Source organism: Halichoerus grypus, chromosome 6, assembly GCF_964656455.1.
Source record: "Halichoerus grypus chromosome 6, mHalGry1.hap1.1, whole genome shotgun sequence".
NCBI classification, from domain to species: domain Eukaryota; kingdom Metazoa; phylum Chordata; class Mammalia; order Carnivora; family Phocidae; genus Halichoerus; species Halichoerus grypus.
In genome coordinates, this window is record NC_135717.1 from 104,828,340 (window position 1) to 104,844,009 (window position 15,670).

The following is a 15,670-nucleotide window of genomic DNA, read 5'->3' on the forward strand; positions in this document are numbered from 1 at the left end:
TGCTAGCAAGATAGATGGACAGTGTCTAAACTTGGACCCACAAAAATGTCTGTTTAGCTAGGCTGAAGGAGGGCAAGAATAATGGTGCCCACCAGCACTTCCATTCCCAGAGAAAGCTCCTACAGTTCTCTGTCCCTCCAGCACATATCCTAAAATTAGTCAAAAAATCTTCACATATAGGCACTTTTCAAACTGCTTGGTCTCAGACCAAGTGGCATAGCACATTGGCTCTTTAAGAGCAGGGACTCTGTTTCCCATTGCCCTCCTCCTTTTCCAAATTAAGCCGTGCTTGTTTCCAAAGCCAGGTGTTATGGAGGCTTGTCTTCCTGGTGCTGGTCCTCAGGGCTGGGGATGCCCAGTGTGGGGCTTGATCCCCTTGTTCCCTTGTTCCTGTGTGCTTGTAACATAATTCTTCTTATGGATAGCCATACTGGGGGCTTGGTTTCCTACCATGTCCCTGCCCTTCCTACTCTTCTTTAAGAAATATATGTATATATATTTATTAAGGAGAGAGAGCTCATGCTTGGGTGAGGAAAAGAATCCTTAAGCAGACTCCCTGCTGAGCACAGAGCCCCACTCGACGCCCAATCCCAGGACCCCGAGATCATGATCTGAGCCAAAACCAAGAGTCAGATGCTCAACCAACTGAGCCACCCAGGCGCCCCCCTTCTCTTTTTGATGCAGCCTTCTCTATGATTTCAGCTGTGGGAGATCTATTTGCACATCTTCAGATTGTTTTCAGAGTGAGTTGCAATGCATGTAGTTGTATTCCCTTCAGTCCCTCTAATTGCTAATATTAATAGATTGTTTAGTTAATTCAAAAGTTTGCAGCCCTGATTACACATTAGAATCACCTGAGAAATAAACAGTGATGACCTGGCCTCACCCTCAGAAATTCTATTTGCCTGGGTTGGGCTCTGGACATAAGCAGTTTTAAAAATTCCCCAGGTGATCCTGATGGAAACCTCATTTGAGAAACACTGACTCTTCATTCAGTGCTTGGTCCTTTAAATGTTCTCTCTCTATATACATCATCTCATATAAGCCTCACAGCAGCACACAGATTTTCAGGTAAGAAACATGTGTAGTGGGCGTCTGAGTGGCTCAGTCTGTTGAGTGTCAGACTCTTGGTTTTGGCTCAAGTCATGATCTCATGGGTCATGGGATCAAGCCCTGGGACGGGCTCCCTGCTCAGCAGGGAGTCTGCTTGTCCTTCTCCCTCTACCCTTCCTCCTGGCTTATGCTTTCTCTCTCTCTCTCAAATAAATAAATAAAATCTTTAAAAAACAAAATTAAACCTAATTTTTTCCACTCTGTCTTCTCCATGCCAATGCCTATGCAACTGTCTAAAACAACTACATGGATTGGCCTCACTTTTAATTTATTATTAGATCACTATTTCACATCTCTTTTCTCCTCAAATCTCCAACACCTTCTCCCTGCTCCTGGGTCCCCATTGATGACCTTCCTTCCTACTTTACTGAGAAAGTTAATCACAGGAGACTTCCACAATCTCCCACAACCACATCAGATTCTTTACACCAATTTCACTGCTACCATTTTGGCCTGAACCACCATCGTCTCTTGCCTACATTACTGCAGTAGCTTTCTAATTAGTCTCAAGTCTTTCATTCCACCTCTGCCATTGTCAAATAATCAGCGAGGGGAGTCAGTTAAAGCACAAGTCAGATCGTGTTGCTTTTCCACCCTAATCCCTCCGGGAACTCCCCATTTCACTCAAAATAAAAGCCTAGGGCCTTGAGTGGCCTCCCAGGCCCTATATGTCTCCCCACCACCACCACCCTGTACCATACATCTCCTTGCTTTTCCTTAAAGAAGCCAAGTGCAGGGCACCTGGGTGGTTCAGTCATTAAGCATCTTTCTTCAGCTCAGGTCGTGATCCCAGAGTCCTGGGATCAAGCCCCACATCGGGCCCCCTGCTCGGCAGAAAGCCTGCTTCTCCCTCTCTTGTGTTCCCTCTCTCGCTGTGTCTCTCTGTGTCAAATAAATAAATTAATTAAAAAAAAAAAAGCCAAGTGCACCACAGCCTTATAACATATACACTGGCTGTACCCTCTTCCTGCAATGTTGCTTCTCCAGATACCTGCATGAGTAACACCCTTGCCAATTTAAAGTCTTTGTTCAAATCTCACCACCTCACTCTCTCGACCATGTTATTTTAGATTACAACTGCCTTCACTACCAATGTAACTCCCGTTCCTCCTTAATCTGATCTATTTTTTCCCATAACACTTAGCATCTTGTAGCAAAATAATTAGCTATTTTTACATTTATTTTTCATGTATGCTCTACCTACTAGAAAAAAATGTTCCAAATAAGTTCCATTTATCTGTTTTGATTACTGTTGTCCCAAATCTACAAAACAGTGCCTGGCACATTTTAAGAACTCAATAAATACTTACTCAGTGCACAAGCTAGGTTATGTGAAAGGGGAAAAAAATGAACAGAACATTTATTCCAAAGTATCAAACTGTTGTGGGTATAGACTTTTGGAATAGAGACTGAGAGGAAAGGAAATCAACATTTTATAAGCTAAACTGTTTTAATAACAAAACCAGATTTCTGATTGTTTACAACATAGTCAAGGACTTCAAAATATGATGATGAAAATCTTAGTTAATTTTTTCATAATGGATTTTTGCTTTCAAAAAATCAGTCCAACCCACTATCACCACCATCACCACAGCAGCTGGTGGGACTTCGGAAATTAGAGGCAGCTGGTCACTGTTCCAAAAGGAAGCCAGAGGTACTGAAAGACACATGTCCTGAGGAAGTGGGGCTGGCAGAGTGGGCCTGGCCCAGGGTTTGGATAATGAGTGCCTCGTCTGCCGTCACTTCATAGAGGAAGTGATTCATGGATTGTTTTGGTCCTGCATTTAAGTAAAAACATAAGCCAGGTTGTTTTGTCTTAGTAAAGGAAACTCTCTGCTTTTTTATAGTAAGATTGGACCTTATAGTCCATTATGGTATTTTCACAAGAAACAATATTTTAAATCACTTAAATATATTGTTATCATATACTGTGAAAAAATTAAGAATGTTGTTTCTATAGAGAATCATGTCCAATGGTGGAAGAAACATACCTCATTCTAAAGATCATCTTGTAGTTTTTCAAGATCTTCTCCTCGGTATGTGCTTATGTATCTGTGTATGTATGCTTGAGGAGTAGAGAACAGGCAGGCAGGCATGGAACATAAGGAGAATGAATCAAAGGACCCAGGCTTAGTTATAAATATAGGAGAAGGAACTTTCAAATATAGAAAAATTATTTGCAGGGCACCTAGGAGGCTCAGTCTTTAAGCGTCTGCCTTCAGCTCAGGTCATGATCTCAGGGTCCTGGGATTGAGCCCCACATCGGGCTCCCTGCTCAGCATGGAGTCTGCTTCTCCCTCTCCCCCCACCTCCCCCAACTCATGCTAGCTTGCACTCTCTTTCTCTCTCATAAATAAAATCTTTTTAAAAAAAAGAAAGAAAAAGTATTTGCTAAAACAGCCACAGTGCTTTTCTAAATGTACCTTTTTTGTTGAGTTTTGACTGTGAACCATCTTAATGTTTTATGTACACACACATAATAAAACTAAAATTGTGAAACAAAACCTAAAATGGAATACAAATGCAAACAAGTGAACCTATCTGTATACCAAATAATAGCAAATGAATAACACAGCCAAACTGAAGATAAGAATTAGAAGAACTAGCTAATGCACACTTTTATTTATTTATTTATTTATTTATTTATTTATTTATTTATTTATTTATTTATTTTTAAAGATTTTATTTATTTGACAGAGAGAGACACAGCGAGAGAGGGAACACAAGCAGGGGGAGTGGGAGAGGGAGAAGCAGGCTTCCCGCGGAGCAGGGAGCCTGATGCGGGGCTCAATCGCGGGACTCTGGGATCATGACCTGAGTCGAAGGCAGACACTTAACGACTGAGCCACCCAGGCACCCCAAATGCACACTTTTAAATATAGAATATTGACTATTCTTAAACTAAAGACAAATATACTTACAAAAAAATATTGAATTCTAGGTCTTTGGTTTTTTTTTTTTTTCCCAGTGGTATGGCTTCACATTTCTAACATTACTTTTGCTGAGTTTTAGAACTAAGATTTAGAACTCCTCAAGTAGTATGTTGAGTATAATGGAAGCTAAATTTCTCACTATCAGAAAAGACAGTATGGAAAGGGTGACATGATAATAAATCCTGTTTTTTGGACTAGAATTTCAGGAATCAGTATGAATACATGGTTTTATAAAATTAGCTAGCTAGGTTGGTATAGTTATATAGATATAATAGATGTGTATAGACATATAGATATATGTGTGTTCATATATTTCCAAGCTGTCTGCTGTGAGGGTCTAGAAGCAATAACACCCCAGTAATAATGAGCATATCTATGTTGGTTTCTAAATACCATATTCCACTAAAAGAAACCAGAGCTCCTTGGAAAACCAGCTGATTCCAGGGCTGGAGCAGAGAACATTCAAAATAAGGCTGGAATATTATATTGTGCCAGAAAGTGGGAAAGTGCCCAAACAATGATGGGGACATGTCAGAAGAACCAGGAGTCAGCTTAAAGAGACTCCCACTGGCAAAAGTCTAAAAATATAGTCAGAAATGAAGAAAAAAACACGCCATTATTAAGGACCTGCTGCCAGCCCCCCCAAGAATATACAAGCGCTAGGAGGCAGTCACCTGCCGGAGTTTGCTGACAGTGATGGCGGCCAGGAAGAGCCACACTTCCTCTCACTTCGGGGTGTTATCTGGCAGTGATTTTGGCCCAAACAGGAGAGAGAGTCCCCAGCTCCTACAGTTTGCATTAGTGTTTGTCACCTAAGCCCCAGTTATAGGACACAAGTTGCTCAGATCTTAGTATGCAACAGATTCCTTGGCCAACATAACAACCCGAAACGCAACAAATAAAAATTCTTCAGCTTCTGCCAATAATCCTGCTCTTTACGAGCTCAGAAGAAGCCCGGAGGGGCCGGCCAGGGATCAGAGCCAGACGGGACATACAGGCTCCAGGGAAAGTAGTAATTTGGTGCCTTTTCAAACTAATACTATTTAAATACTTGCTTCACATTTACTGAGAGAAGGAAGGGGAGAGAAGTAAGACTTCGGGGGGCAGCTAGCAACCTCTTCTATTGCATTCTGGGCTCTCCAGCTTCGGCAAGAGATTTGCATATACTTACTATTCACAAAATGAAAAGCCAGGAATCAGCTGGACCCAGTTTCACTAGAAAGCTGTGTAGGGACCGTTTACTCAAGAGCGCCGCCTGGAGGTTTCAAACTGTGACCAGTGACTTTAACCACAGTCTGTACTCAGAGAGCTCTGGTAAATACAAGTTTCTCCAAAACACTGTTTTCCACCACGGCTAGTGCTCACTGATACTTTAGCATCCCTTGCACAATGGCAACACTGACGGCTCACCTGCTTGCGCATTCCTTAATCCAGCTCGGCTGGGAAGGACAGTCCGTAACACCGCTGCCCCATGATCCACCCAGTTACTTGTCTTTGCCCCCTCCACTCAGTTCTCCTATTTCTCCTTAACACCAGAGGAAATTCTTCAAGTGTGTCTCCTCACCAGTCATAACGAAATCCAAGGATTAGACTGTCACAACTCAGTCCTGAGCTGGGATCCCCAAATTATAGGTATCTCTTTAAAACACAGGGATCCACTATTTGTAGCCTGGGGTCTTATCATTTTCATTCACTATCATACCCTAAGCACTTCTCGACCTCCAAAAGTGGTTTTTCATAGTGCTAGTCAACATGTGCTAGGCAGTATTCTAGGAACTTTATATATGAATTATTCATTTATATGAAATGAACCACCACAACTTGTTAGCAAATCTCCTACGTCCTATTTTTCACTAGTTTAGATAATACTTCAAGGAACATCTTTTTTTTTCCTTTGAGTTTATGGATTTATTTTAGTAATCTCTACACCCAATGTGGGGCGGGAACTCACAATCCCGAGATCAAGCACTGCATGCTCTTCCAAGAGGCAGCCAGGCGCCCCAAGGAACATCTTTAACGTGTTATTGAGAGCCCACCTGTGGCTGAGGTTAGATGTCATAGAAAACTTCTTAGGCAGGTGGTTCTTCTGGACGGAGAGAGTTGAAAACTGGCACACCCATCCCACGCACACCCATCCCGCGCATGCGCCTGCTGGGATTTTGCTGTGCCTGGGGCTACGTGCCTGCAGGTGGACGAGGTTATATCATTTTCTCCCAGATGATTCTGATTCATCCCCCCCCCCCTTTTTTTTTAAGATTTTACTTATTTGAGAGAGAATGAAAGAGAGAGAGCACAAGAGCGGGGAGGGTCAGAAGAAGAAGCAGACTCCCTGCCGAGCAGGGAGCCTGATGCGGGACCCGATCCTGGAACTCCAGGATCATGACCCGAGCCGAAGGCAGTCGCTTAACCAACTGAGACACCCAGGCGCCCTGATTCATCACCTTCTTGCTCTACCTGCTCACCCCCATTTTTACGAACCACGGTGATAGTCAAAATTGAGGTAAGAAGGTTAGTTTTCAATGTTTCACTCAGGTCGAATACCACAAGCCCTGTCCTGATGAGACCCCAACGCTCGGACCAGAGCACTGTGCCCTCGTGCCCTCCTGCTGTCCTCCCAGATGCCCAAGGGCTTCACCAACGGTGTCTTGGGTAAGCCACAACCTGTCGTGGGATGACTAGGAGGAAAACAGAGATCCTCTCCAGCTGAAAAAGATCCATAAAGGATCTTTTAAGGGATCCCTAAAAAACCTTTCTAAAAAGGCAAAATGTTTATGAAAGAGAAGGGAAATTTTTATAAAAGGAGAAAGGGGGGAGGCAGATGCCCAGGGTATAGTCCTATTCTTTGCTTCCTCACACCCAAGAACATCGGCTCGCAGCCTGGTCTTCCATCTCCATTCTCCCCCCCTCAGTAGGGACATTTGGCAGTCTGGAGGCATTTTCCATTTGTCCCCACTGGGAGGAGGATGGTGCTACTGGCATCTAATGCATAGAGGCCGGGGGTGACCGTACACTGCACAAGACAGCACCCCACAACAAACAGTTCTCCAATCCAAAATGTCAGTAGTGCTGAAGCTGAGAAGCTCTGCTCGAGAGCCTTTACTTCCCTACAACGCTCTCCTCCTTTTTTCTGTCCCCCTGTCCGATGCTCTACTTCCTTTGGGTTGAAATGGAAAGATGGGACCTAACCAGAATGCTTTAGGGGCCTCAAGCAGTTTCCTTATGTTCTCAGTCTGTAGGTGGTATTCAGTAATAAGGTTCTTTGAGCAAAATTCCTTCTATATGAAACCTGGGAACTCAGTTTTCTAAATCCTAGTGGGCTGGGAACGTGACCTGTGACCTGCAGAATTTGAAAGTTACTGTCCCTAACTGGCCTTGAGCTATGATGGCTGAACTGTTCTTTCAGAGCTATCTCTAGTTCTCTAGCTTAGCATCTTTTTAGGATGTTTCTCAATTTTGCATTCCTTTGGGCTATGATTCAGTCTCCCATAACCACTCCCCACCCCCACATGTCGTTGTAGTTTGTTTCTATTGAACTTGTAAATTCAACAGAGAAACAGAATTGGCATTAGTTGTTATTTGATAACTTAAGAAATTAATTTGCTGAGAAAGTGTATGCCTTGAAGGAAGAAGTCCTCTGTGGATTTTTTTGCTTAAATGATTAACATAGTGATTGAATACATTTTATCGCTATTCATTACATCTCATTATACTTCCTATGAACTGTTGGGTAAGACTGAGTCCATAGAAAGGACTTTAAACATTTTAAAGGACTTTAACAATGGCAAAAGGGCACAGGGGTTTTGACTCTAAAACTCATCTTCACAGCTACCCTAGAGTTTAAATATACTTCATGTGAGGGCGCCTGGCTGGCTCAGTTCATAGAGCCCGCAACCCGATCTCAGGGCTGTGAGTTCAAGCTCCATGTTGGGTGTGGAGGCTACTTAAAAATAAATACATCTCACCTCTGCATGATGAGCTGGGAAGGACCTGATATGTGTTCCCATTCAAAGACCTGAACACAGTGCTAAGTGCCTATATGTACTATGTTTTGGGAATGATCCTAAGCATCTCATTTCATCCTCAATCCTATAAGGTAGGATGAGAAAAGTAAGGCTCAGAAACTTGAAGAGAACTCCTCAGGAACATGTATCTAAGGAGTGCCAGAGGCGGATTTTAAGCCCAGATTTATCTAGCTTCAGCGGTCACACTTGACAGTAATTGCTACTATTATTGAGCACATTTAATGAAAAACACACTCTGTTAAGCCCTTTATATGCATTATTTTGTTTTGAATCACACAGCTATTTTTTCATGTATTTTTTTTAAAAGATTTTATTTGTTGGGGCGCCTAGGTGGCTCAGTTGCTTAAGTGTCTGCCTTTGACTCGGGTCATGATCCCAGGGTCCTGGGATGGAGCCCGGCATCACATCGGGCTCCCTGCTCAGCGGGGAGCCTGCTTCTCTCTCTCTCCCCTGCCCCCTGCTTGCGCTCTCCCTAGCTCGTTCTCTCTCAAGTAAATAAAATTTCTCTCTTTTTTAAGATTTTATTTATTTAACAGAGAGAGAGAGAGAGAGAGCGCATGCCAGAGAGCACAAGCAGGCGTGAATGGCAGAGGGAGGAGAAGCAGGCTCCCCAATGCGGGACTCGATCCCAGGATCCCGGGATCATGCGCCGAGTCAAAGGCAGACGCTTAACTGACTGAGCCACCTGGGTGCCCCTCTTTTCTTTCTCTCTTTCTCTCTTTCTCTCTTTCTCTCTTTCTCTCTTTCTCTCTCTCTCTCTTTCTCTCTCTCTCTCTTTCTCTCTCTCTCTCTCTCTCTTTCTCTCTCTCTTTCTCTTTCTTTTCTTTCTTTCTTCTTTCTAGATTTTATTTATTATTTGACAAAGAGAGACACAGCGAGAGAGGGAACACAAGCAGTGGGAGTGGGAGAGGGACAAGCAGGCTTCCCGCTGAGCAGAGAGCCCGATGCGGGGCTCGATTCCAGGACCCCGGGATCATGACCTGAGCCGAAGGCAGACGCTTAATGACTGAGCCACCCAGGCGCCCCGGGTACCCTATTTTCTTATGTATTTTGTAGATGAGCAAATAAGCTCAGAGTGTACGTCACTCATTCCAGGTTAGAACTAGTAAACAGAACTTGGATTCAAGCATGTTGTGTCTGCCTATAAAGAATACAGGATACTGTCCCCCCAAACCCCATTTCCACCTCCCCAGGTAGCCCTATATGCATCTCATCAATGCTATCATTACCCTCTTGGCAAAAAATGTTGGTCCCTTTTTGCACGTGGGAAAATTGAAGCTCCGAGGCATAGGTAACCTATCTAAGGCCACACGTCTTTCCCCCTACATGGATTATAGTAGGCAAATATAGTTAGGCAATTATATTACTAGTGCTCATTCCACCAAAAACTTTCAAGTTCTGTCAGTGTGGGTGCCTTTGAGGCACCAGTGCAATTTAAAAAAGAAGCCAAATCATAAATTATGCTCTACATATATACATACATTTAAAGGTATTAAAAAGAATAAGGTGATGCTACATATATTGATTTGGAAAGATGCTGACAAGATAATAAGTGAAAACTAAAAAAAAATTTTTTTTAACTTAATTATAAAACAGTCTGACTCTACTCCCACAAGTCTGGGACATTTCTGAAAGCACACACCAGAAACCTTTAATGGTGGTTACGTCTAGGGCAAGGGATTTGATGAGGTGCCGACAGAGTTCAGGTGACTTTTACCTTCCCCTTTAAACCCTTCTTTATTATTTTAAAAATTATTACCACCATTTCTTTGAGGTAAAAAAAAAAATCTAAAACAGCCTTTAGAGAACCTCCTAGCTTGAGAACATACCCTAGTTTGGGTATGATAAAAGTAATCTAAAGGTTGTCAGCATGCTAGTGATTTATAATGGGATCTACAGAGTAAGGTGTGCCGATCTCCAACACACAGTTGGCAAGATGGGTGGGGGGAGGGCAGGAAAGTGGCTTTTAGAGAACCTATAGATTAGGTTCCAGGCCACAGTTAGCTCTGAGTTGCTGATCCTGGGAGTTGATCGTCTACGTGAATTTAATTAATGTCTGGGGGCAAGACTCAGGAATGCTACTTCCTGGGGGTTTGAGTTGGCTTCAGGGCTTGGGTTCACCAAACAGTTCAGCTCAGCCGGGTGTTAGACAGGGACATAAAATAGTTGTGAAAGCCTGATAAGTAAACTATCAAATTTTAATTCTGCAAAAAGCCACATTTTAAAATGTATGAGATTTGTTGTTGTTTGGTTTTAAAACCAGAGATATAGGAACTCCTAAATTAGGGAGGTTTTGTCAAATTGAGAGCTTAATTCTAATCCTGTCTTTGCTAGTAACTGGAGCTGGTTCATCTGCGATTTTTTTTTTAATTATCACAAATTTTCTGCAACATTGTCCAAAATAAGAAATTTGAACTGATCTATCATCTGTCAAGAAAAACCTTAAGTAAATTATCACAATCTTTACGAGAGAATACTATGCAGCTGTTTGAAAGAATATTTTGGGATTTTTATGTACTGATAGGGACGATATCTGTAATATAGCATTTAGTGAAGAAAAATCATAGTAAGAAGCTTTTTCCACTATAAGTGAAAAAATAGCTATAAGTGTAGTGTGATCTAATTTATATTATGTTTGTGTCTGAACAGTAAAATGTATGAAGAACAGAAAGAAGCTATTCACTCTCCCATCTCTAGAGAGTAAAATCAGAGGTGAGGAGGGGCGCCTGGGTGGCTCAGTCCGTTAAGTGTCTACCTTTGGCTCAGGTCATGGTCCCAGGGTCCTGGGATCAAGTTCGGAGTCGGGCTCCCTGCTCATCGGGGAGCCCGCTTCTGCCTCTACTCTCCCACCCCCTGCTTGTGCTCTCTGTGTCAAATAATTTAAAAACAAATCTTAAAAAAAAAAAAAGAGGTGAGGAGCTCTTCATATTTTATATTATTCATTCAATGATATTATTATGGACTTAATTGTGTCCCTACCTGCCCCAAATTCATATGTTAAAGCCCTAACCCCCAATATGACTGTATTTGGAGATAGGACCTGTAAAAGAAGTAACAAGGTTAAATGGTCATGAGGGTGGGCCCTAGTCCTATAAGACTGGCATCCTTATGAGAAGGGGAAGGGACACCAGATAGCTCTCTCTTTCTACCTGTGCACAGAGGAAAGGCTATGCATGAACATAATAAGGCAGACATCTCTAAGCTGGGAACAGAGAGCTTCCAGAAACCAATCTTGCTGGCACCTTGATCTTGGACTTCCAGCCTCCAGAACTGTGAGAAAATGAATGTCTGTTGCTTAAGTCACCAATCTGTGGTATCTAGCAGCTTGAGTGGACTAATACAGATATGTAGAGATTTTTATACTCTTATCCTTGAATAGTCTTTGTTGGTAGAGGTGCATACCCCCCCCTTTTTTTTGCAGATGCTTTAAAAAGCCGCTTTCAGGACATAAGCTGCACCCCAGGATAGAAACTTTTCAATAATGTGCCCATCAAGGTTAGGCTGCTGTAGCAATGAGGATAATTAACACCAACTGCTGCAAAACACCTCTAAATCTTAGCATCTGTAAACCACCAAGATTTATTTCTTGCTTATGTTACATGTCTAATATGTTTTGGCAGAGGACTCGATTCTATGTAGACAGTCAGGAACCCAGGCTGACTAAGGGTTGACCATTTTGGTAAATCACTCTTTCAGCATTTGTCCTCAGAGATAGCCGAGTCAGGAAAAGGGAGCTAAAAGGTTGCACCAGGCTTTGCACTGACCCAGTTCAGAAGAAACCCAGGCTACCTCCGCTCACAGTGAATTGGAGAAGTAGTCACATGCCCCCAAGCACACTGCAAAGGAAGCTGGGAAATATAAGAACTATTGAGTATTTAATGAATACCGAATATTCCTATCCTATTCCTTGTTATGGATTGAACTGCATTCCCCCCCAAAGATATGTTCAAGTCCTAACTTGAGTACCTCAGAATATGATCTTATTTGGAAATAGGGTCTTTATGGAGGTAATCAAATTAAAATTCCTTTGAGTTAAAATTCTTCTTCTGTCTTCTCTTTTTTTTTCTTTTTAATGATTTTATTTTTAAGTAATCTTTACACCCAACTGGGGGTTGAACCTACAATTCCAAGATCAAGAGTCTTACGTTCCACCAACTGAGACAGCCAGCAGGCACCCTCTTCAGTCTTCTCTTAACACGAGGTCATTAGAGTGAGTCCTAATCCAACAATGACTGGTATCTTCATAAAAGGAGGACATTTGGACACAGAGACAGATACCCACAGAAGGAGGATGGGGTGAACATCTGTGGGAAGCAGATTGCCATGTGCAGGTAGGGACAGAGATTGGAGTAATGTTGCCATAAACGCTTGGGGTCACCAAAAGTTAGAAAAGAACGTGGAGTAGATTCTCCCTCACGGCCCTTAAAAGGAACCAATCCTGCTGACAACTGAATTTTGGATTTCTAGCTTCTAGAATTGTGAGACAATAAATTTATATTTTTCTTTTTTTTTTTAAGTAACCTCTAAACCCAACATGGGGCTCAAACTTATGACTCTGAGATCAAGAGTTATATGATCTACAACTGAGCCAGCCAGGCGCCCCAAATTTCTATTTTCCTAAGCCAATGAGTTGGTGGTACTTTGCTACAGCAGTCCTAGGAAATGAATACACTCCTCTATCAAGTTCATGCAGAAAGAGATTTAATGCATGGAATTAGATGTTTATGAATTTGCTAGAATGCCTTGAAAATGAGCTCTAGGCTACACACCCAGGAATTACTCCCAGAAAAACTGGGCACCAAAAGTTACTGATACATTTACCACAGTTAGGAGCTGGCTCTCAGGATCTCCTCACCTTAGCCACTATCTGAGAATCGGAAAACATCATCAGAACCGTTAACTCTAGAACCACGTCTGCGTCAGCAAAATGGATGCCTTGTGTAACTTGTCATCTTCTCATAATTTAGATCAGAATTTAAGCCTTGAGTGAATGCACCTGTTTTATAGAACTAAAATTGTATATGGAACACTGAGCTGTAAAGACATTGAGAAATGTAGTTTTTAGCTTCTAAAGCAAAGAAAAGCCCACAAGAAATAGGTTAAAATACATTTTGCACAAGTCATTTTTTAAAAATTTTTTTCCTTTTATGTTTTCAGGTCACTATTTTATAGTTTCTTTAACCTCCTTCTTCTGTCTCCTCTTAGATGTTCCTATTGCCCAATCTGCCCTTGGCCATTTTTTTTCCCTCTATATTATCTGGACAAATTCATCTATTCCAAATTTCTCCAGTTCCACCAACCCACGTCCATTATTCTCATCCTAGTATCCATTACCATCCTCTCTGACTTGGATCACTTTAACACTCCCATCTGGTTTCCCATTCTCCCTCCCCTCGTCCCAGTCCAGTGGGATGTGCTGACCTTTATAAAACTCGTAAGATAATGCGTCTCTTTGCACACTTCTGATTTTCTCCCTTACCCTCAGGATCCATCTCTATCTCCTCACTCTCATGAGTTCATCTCTGACTGACGAGCTATTAGCCTGGCCACATAGCACTCCCCTACAGACTCTCATGCCCTATATTTAGCCATTTGAAACTATTTAAAGCATTGAGAATGCATCATGTGCTTTCCTTCCTCTTCATTTTTGCACAAGCTGCTCCTTATGCTTGGTTTGGAAGTCCTTTCTCTTCCTCTTTGGTCAACTCCTGTTCATCCTTTCATCCAGGAAGCCCAGGCAAGGTCTCTTTCCTACATGCTAACTTAGATTAATTCTGACCACTTGCCTGTTTTCTTCTTGAGGAGAGGGAAAGAAAAGAAAGGAGTTTTGAGGAATGCCAGTGGATGTGTTTTATTCACTTTTGTAGCTTTCGTACCTAATTTAGTATTTAATAGCTCTTTTTTCATTTTCATTTTTATTTTGTTTGCTTCTGTGTTTGCTACTGGTGTGAATAGTGGCACATTTGAAACCGCTCTCTGGGTTTTGGGTACGCCATTTTCTATCTTTCCATTAACTTACTACTACTGCTAATTCTGTTTAAAAACCTACTTCTGTTTAGGGAGTAAGTCACATCCTTAGTAGTTACATTATTACCCTATGTCATAGATCAGGGGTTGGGAGTAAGTAAAACTTCTTAAAGAGGTTGATTAATTCAGAAAAATTTTCCTCATTCTGTACCAGTTCTAAAATAACTTGTTAGTCTCTGACTAGCCCAGATGAAGGATTTTTAGTATGCAAAACATTCAATCATTCATTCTATCACCCATCCATTCATCCATTTCATCAAAATTCAGTAACTGAAGAAGAATTAGAATAAAATCCATCAGAAAGAAACATAAGTCAACTGTTGGATAAACCTTTATATGTATTATACATACTGTACTTAGTACTTTGATATACTGTCTTATTCACTAATTTTACTAATCCTATTGATGTATAAGTTTTATCATCCATCACAATTGTGTGGCATGTTTATAAAATTGGTTCTTATAAACTCAGTGGACTCACGCTACCCACTACTGGTTAGATGGACTGGGCAATTAGAAAGGAAAGATGTTCAAAATCTATACTAGGCCTGGCTACTAATGGAAGAAATTGAGTAGAAGTCGCTTTTGTTCACCACAGTGTCCTAGTAAGTCTTCGGATATGCAAAGGTAGCTAACCAAGGACTGAAAAGCTAGATTTCGCTTTACCAAAAAGTGTGAGCTAATTGAGTTCGTATTAGGGAAGATATAAAGGAAGTCTGAAAAACAGAGGATAGAGGAGACTTGCGGAGCTTCTAAGAATGCCAAACAACATTCTGGGAACCTGGAATGCAGTTGTAAAGAGACCAGTGAGAAATGCCCATAGACAAGGTGAGAAAGGTAGTTTAAGAGTGGGGATGTCTAATGTGTAATTTTCAGTTGTTGGCATTGCCCTGATGGAAAGTCACTCTATATCTCAAACAGTTAGTGAAATATACATGTTTTATGTTTAGAGGGTGGGAGGATTAAAAAAATGGCCAAGTTCCCTTGGTGTATTGGTATGGAGAAAGAGAAGACAATCGGCTAGGGAAAGGAGTTGGCTCTATTACTCTTAATTGTGTTGTCACACTGCCCTCTCCTGGGCTGTCAATATCTCCCCAGATTTCATTGTTGGCTGCTCAACCACCTGACCTGCCCCACCATCTGTGGACAATTTTCCTGCCCCTGCTGACAAAGTATGTGTTAAGCTTGAGGCCTAGGGAGTAGTGCAAATTGATTAAAGCTGTTTTCCTTATCGTCTTTCCAAAATACAGGCAGTTTCCAAAATACAACAAAGAAGCTTCCCCACCAGAGTTGTGTATTTTATGTTAACATTAGATCTGCACGGTCCACTGTGATTTGAAGGCATGGATAGAGGCAGCTTGGCTATGATTGATGATCAAAATGTTGGCATAAAATGATACTGGACAATTATGCTATAAAAAAAGTCTGAATGGTCTGCAAGAGCTATTAATAATTTCCAGTTATTAATTTAATTCAAAATGAACCTTCTCTCATTAGGGTTATTAAGTTAGAACAAAGCCTGCCTACTTCCTAGCAAAACAATTTGGCAGCTATTCTGATGAGTCCTCTGCCAGG